General features: G+C 43.0%; 1 protein-coding gene across 2 annotated transcripts in view; it reads left to right on the top strand.

Moving 5' to 3' along the window:
* Positions 1-1,645: 1,645 nt before the first annotated feature.
* Positions 1,646-6,000, top strand: part of large1 (LARGE xylosyl- and glucuronyltransferase 1) — a 66,084-nt gene continuing 61,729 nt past the window's right edge. Inside the window, exon 1 of one of the 2 annotated variants that reach the window (XM_024805195.2) lies at positions 1,646-1,986. The gene's annotated coding sequence lies outside the window, so the exon portion shown is untranslated. Of the gene's footprint in view, positions 1,987-2,787; positions 2,807-6,000 lie in introns of those variants that run through there. The other variant, XM_076874327.1, reaches the window with a different exon arrangement.

Below are 6,000 nucleotides of genomic sequence, written 5' to 3'. Positions count from 1 at the left end.
AGATAAGGACAAGGTTATACTGCTTATACAAGCACACAAGAAAAAATCTTTGACCCCGGTGAAGTAAAGTTAAAAAATGTAACTGAAAATTATTTAACACTTACTTCATTCACAAACTCTCTGCCTTGGTCTGACAAAATCCTTTTGGGGCAGCCATGTCTATATATAATGGAGCACAAGTGCTGGGCTACCTCAGATGCAGATTTCGTTTTTAATGGGAAAGCTTCAACCCATTTTGAAAAGTAGTCAGTTGCAGTAAGTATATACTGGAAGCCGCTTGAAGTTTTAGGAAGAGGTCCAGTAAGATCTATACCAATAAGTTCCCACACTTCAGACACCTATCAAGGACAAATTAATAATTTGAATAACAATTTGTATAATGTACACATTAACATTGATGGTTAAAATTAGTTGGCAAACCCTCCTGCCTTTATGAATATGAGCTACAAGCATAGTTTGATGGGTAAACGGGGCATAATATTTACCTGAATACACTGCAACGGTTGCACAGCAGTCAGTGGTTTCCCAACTTTTTGACACTGGTCACATTCCTGAATCTTTAAGGTAAAAATATTTATGGAATTCACGTAAATGTTCAACATTCTCATTTGTAAAAAACAAAAACACTTAATGACATATTCTCTAACGAACAAACTATTTAGCAACAATAGTTTGTGTGCGTGTCTTCAAATCTCTGCCAGGCCTACGGGTTATTACTGTAATATCACTAATTAACCATATTTATTTATATTTTTAACTGATATCAAAAAATGTGCTTATTTTAAACACTATTTAACAACAGTACAAACAGTTAATACATACCCATGTTTTAATGTCAACTGTCATACCAAACCAGTAAAATCTGGAACACACTGCATTTAGCGTTTTGTGTGTGCCAGTGTGTCCTCCAATTGGAGATGAATGAAACTCATGAAATATCTTCCTGGCATCATCCATGGTTTTTACTACTCTTCTGGTTCCAACAAAGAGTTCTCCATCTGCAGTAAAACAATATATATTTAGAAATTAATTTAACCACATATGAGTTGTTAGTATTAACAGTAAATTACTGACCCTTTTGTTTGAATTTTGAGGCATATCTTCTGAGGTTTTGCCTCTGAGCCTTGTCATATCCTGAAGGGTAGGAGCCCGCAGAAATGAACGCGTAAATCTCTTCCCACTTCTTCTCCATATCTACGAATGTCAGTAAACATTTTCTTATGAGCTTCAATATGTGCAGTTGACAATGCAAATAATTTAACTTATTAAATAACGAAATTACAGAAACAGCCTTAAAACACCGAAGCTGCGGACTCAAAAGTGTTGTGCAAATACCACGTGTCCGGTAACTTGACAGCAGACTTCACTGAATCTGCAAATTCGACAGTTTTGTGCAGAAAGCAGATAGTGACTTCACTTTAATATTGACAAACAATCACAAAGGCTTAAAAAATCAAGTATCAACGTCAATAAAAAGTACTAATACTTACTACTTACCTATTCTCCTGCAAATATGACAATGGAGTAGCGTGAAATCACAGCCGGATGCGCTTAGCTTCCCTTTTTGTGTTGTGCGCATGCGCGCACATGCTCAGGAACTACGGGTAGGACGGTTTACGGGGTAGGAGAAATTCCCAGAACACCGGCGCTGTTTTAATGAGACTGGAACTGCCGTGTTTTCGACGCAGCACAGACCGGTGTGAGATTAAGTCTTTATTTAGCCCGAAGCAAACGGAAAGGCTCAGATGTCGTCGCTGGTAGCCGGGGCTAATAGCCGAGGCTGCTGGGCCACATAAATATCCCGAGAAAATCCCAACCTGATGGAGCGAGTGAGCGACGGAGCACGGGCTTATTTTGCGCCAGAAGGACCGTTATGACTGAGCTGCAGGCTCAGTTCTCTTTTTGAAAAGCGCCACGGGGTTCAGTGCTGGGTATTGATTTGATCGAGGGCTCATAAAAGCAGTATTTGGAGGTTCTCTGCATCAGGTGAGTGTGACATTATTCACCAATGACTATCACGGTCACGCTAACAACCCTGGTATTTATGCCACGATCTGTTTCGCTTGTTATAACCTTTAAAGTCCTTGTGCTTACATTTCTATAAGGCCCTTTTTCATACGGTCATTAAGCATGTGTACAGCGCAGCGGATTTACTGTGTGCCGTCCTCCCATACAAAAACTGGGGCATTTTCCTCTAAGTCAGTCTTAAATATTGGAAGGAGATGGTAAACGGTTCAAGTTCAGTCCCCTCTCCTAAAAAGTGTTTTTAATCTTACTGAGAGCTGCGAAAACAACGCCAACAACCTTTACTTTGCCATGTTTTCAGATATGCTAATTCTTGCTTCCCAGTCCTCGGGTGATGGCACTGAGCACACAGACAGCCGTACGTCAGCTGCCTAGCTCAGCGGCAACAGTTGCACGCAGGAATACGGTCATGGTGGGGAAAAGCTCGTTGAATGGTAGCATGGGCTTGGTAGTCCGTGGGCAGGTGCTGACTGACAGTCTACCTGCACGTTTTGTCAGATGTGGGCAGTGTCAGAAATGTGCAGCGCAACCAGTTACCGTGAAGAAGATCCAAGTTCTAACCAATGACCTAACAGCTCCCCCAAATGAAGCCAAAAAGTCTCTATCGCCCCCTGGTGTCTGGCTACAGTATAGGTCACAAACCCCGCCTCCTCCATTTTAGAAGGTGGGACTGGGGTAAACCAAAAACAAAAATTCTCCTCAGATAATTTTTTCCAAGGATGTGCTTTCGGCCATTATTAGTAATCAACAGAAGGACCTGAGGTCCTGCTGCACTTTTTTGGTAAGTTAAATGTGTGTTTGTAAGCTAATCAGTAAAGTCCTTAGCTAGCTAGCTAAGCTTACAGTTGGCTTTTGGGTAAAGCTGTGCTCATTAGCTAATCCGTGCACATGAATGAATTTACCTTGACTAAAGAAATCACTGTTACCGTATGCTACCCGTACATATGGGTGTGTGAGGACATGGAAGGATCAGTTTTATTTCAGATTTCAGAGATAAACTTCACATTTGACAGTTTGTTATGAGTCTTTTCTCATTGTGATTACAGGAGCTGCCCTCAAATTCAGACCTCAGCACTACCCAGTAACATCATCCTGTATGTTCACTCTTAATGCAGAATACACTTAATTTAATATTGGAGTAAATTAGCAATAACTCCAGATGTAACTAATGGAATAAAGTACAAAGTCTAAAGTACCATGTTATGTACTGTTAGTGAATGCTGCAGCTGTTTTACTGAGAAAATTAAAGACAAAACATCAGGTCATCAATATACAATGAGCATAAACAGTAAGTTTGGTGTTTAAGAACGCTGCTGATCTCAGATCTGCACAGCTTTTGCTTTTAACAATGAATGTCTTCAGCTACATGAAGAGGACATTAAATAAAACCTGGTGAAAGGTCATAAGTTGTCACTTGTATGTTGAACTAAAACCTTTAACCTGGAATTCTACCCAACTGTGTTTTGCCAATAGCAAATCATTATAATTCATACCAGAGTACCCAGAGGGGATAATGTATATTTCTAATGTATAACTTTCTACAGGAGTGAATATATCATTGTTATGTAAAAGTCCAGAGCCTCTAAGCTTGGCTGAGGATGTGAGTACGTCTAATATCACACAATGCAAAGTTCGCTGTCCCACTGTTCATGAAATGCTGGGTTTGTCCATCTTCTGGGGCGGGCCTACAGTGGAGAAAGAAAAGTTTTCCTCTGAGTGTGATGCTGGTGAAGATTATGAGTCCTCCCTCTTTTTAATTATAGCAACATGATTGTGCAACATGTAGAGAGCTGCTGTTTTAAAAACCATGACAGCTGTCCATGGCAGCCACTGCCTCTACTTTATACATTACATTTTTAATTTTTGTTTAATCTTTCATGTTGTTTTTTTTTTTTTTGGTTGTTGTTTTTCCCCCCTGTTGTTTCTCCCACTCCTGCTAAACTCTGGCTGTTTCTCAATACTATGCAAGTCTGTACTCACGTTCTCGCTAGTCCGTACTTTGTAAGTTCATCGTCATTCCACAATTGGAATGGTAGTATACTTGATGACATCTCAGCTCCAGGGTTTTAACTGCCATCCCCTCTTAATTTAACTGTGATTAATATTTGCAATTGAAAAGACGCATGATGTAGTAGATTTCTTTATGAAAAAACAAATAATTTAAATAAGTATTTTAAGCATTTTGGCCAAATTTGCTTTTACTTTTATCTGTTTCATAATGTCTAAGCTTAATACAGTTGAGCACAATCACTTCATGACAAAAACTCAAGTTTAATCTCTCTTAATAAGCTATGCTGCTTATTGAATAAAAACAAACAGATGAGATATTAGAATGCTTTTATTTTAGTAGACACTCAAGACCTACAATAGTCTGCTGGGGTTCGGAAGAGAATTGAACAAATATTTAAAACATAATTTGATCATTTCTGGAGCAGTCTTCAGGATCTCCATATATTAACATCCTGTTTCTGTTTCCTGTTTCCTTCTGAATTAAAATATTTTTAATGTTAGCGTTTGATGTTTAGTAAAGACTCTGGGTTCATGATTCCCTATAAACTTTTACTGTGTGTAACTGTGGAGACCTTACATGCAAGCAGCTCGACTCCAGGGGTGGGAACCTGGTCCTGTGTTAGCCATTTTTAATTGCGTGCATGGACTTCAAATATGTATGGGAAACCCCCACTATTCAGCAACACTAGTCAGATGTTCTACAATCTCTTTCTTTAGCTTATGTCTGACTAACAACAACATCCATCCATCCATCCATCTTCATCCGCTTTATCCGAGGCCGGGTCGCGGGGGCAGCAGCCTAAGCAAAGAGGCCCAGACCTCCCTCTCCCCAGCCACCTCCTCCAGCTTATCCGGGGGAATACCAAGGCGTTCCCAGGCCAGCCGAGAGATATAATCTCTCCTGCGTGTCCTGGGTCTGCCCCGGGGCCTCCTCCCGGTGGGACATGCCTGGAACACCTCACCCAGGAGGCGCCCAGGGGGCATCCTTGTCATATGCCCGAACCACCTCAGCTGGCTCCTTTCGATGTGGAGCAGCAGCTGCTCTACTCTGAGCCCCTCCCGGATGGCCGAACTTCTCACCCTATCTCTAAGGGAGAGGCCAGCCACCCTTCGGAGGAAGCTCATTTCTGCCGCTTGTATCCGCGATCTCGTTCTTTTGGTCACTACCCACAGCTCGTGGCCATAGGTGAGGGTAGGGACGTAGATCGACCGGTAAATTGAGAGCTTCGCTTTTACACTCAGCTCCCTCTTCACCACGGCGGACCGGTGCAGCGTCTGCATTACTGCAGCTGCAGCCCCAATCCGTCTGTCGATCTCCGGCTCCCTTCTCCCATCACTCGCGAACAAGACCCCGAGATACTTGAACTCCTCCACTTGGGGCAGGAACTCATCCCCGACCCGGAGTGGGCACTCCACCCTTTTCCGGCTGAGAACCATGGCCTCAGATTTGGAGGTGCTGATCCTCATTCCGCTGCTTCACACTCGGCTGCGAACCGTTCCAGTGCAAGCTGGAGGCCCTCACCCGATGAAGCCAACAGAACCACATCATCCGCAAAAATCCGAGATGAGATTCTGAGGCCACCAAAGCAAAAGACCTCCGCCACTTGGCTGCGCCTAGAAATCCTGTCCATAAAAATTATGAACAGAACCGGAGACAAAGGGCAGCCCTGGCGGAGCCCATCACCCACCGGGAATGAGTCCGACTTATTGCCGGCAATGCGAACCAAGCTCTTGCAACGGTTGTATAGGGATCGAATGGCCCGTAGCAATGGGCCAGACACCCCATACTCCCGCAACACCTCCCACAGGACACCCCGAGGGACACGGTCGAATGCCTTCTCCAAGTCCACAAAAACACATGTAGACTGGTTGGGCAAACTCCCATGCACCCTCAAGTATCCTGGAGAGGATAAAGAGCTGGTCCAGTGTTCCGCGACCAGGACAAAAACCGCATTGTTCCTCCTG

Source organism: Maylandia zebra, linkage group LG15 (genome assembly GCF_041146795.1).
Source record: "Maylandia zebra isolate NMK-2024a linkage group LG15, Mzebra_GT3a, whole genome shotgun sequence".
Taxonomy (NCBI): Eukaryota; Metazoa; Chordata; class Actinopteri; order Cichliformes; family Cichlidae; genus Maylandia; species Maylandia zebra.
The sequence above is the reverse complement of the archived record's forward strand: the minus strand, read 5'-3'. Positions and strand labels throughout refer to the sequence as shown.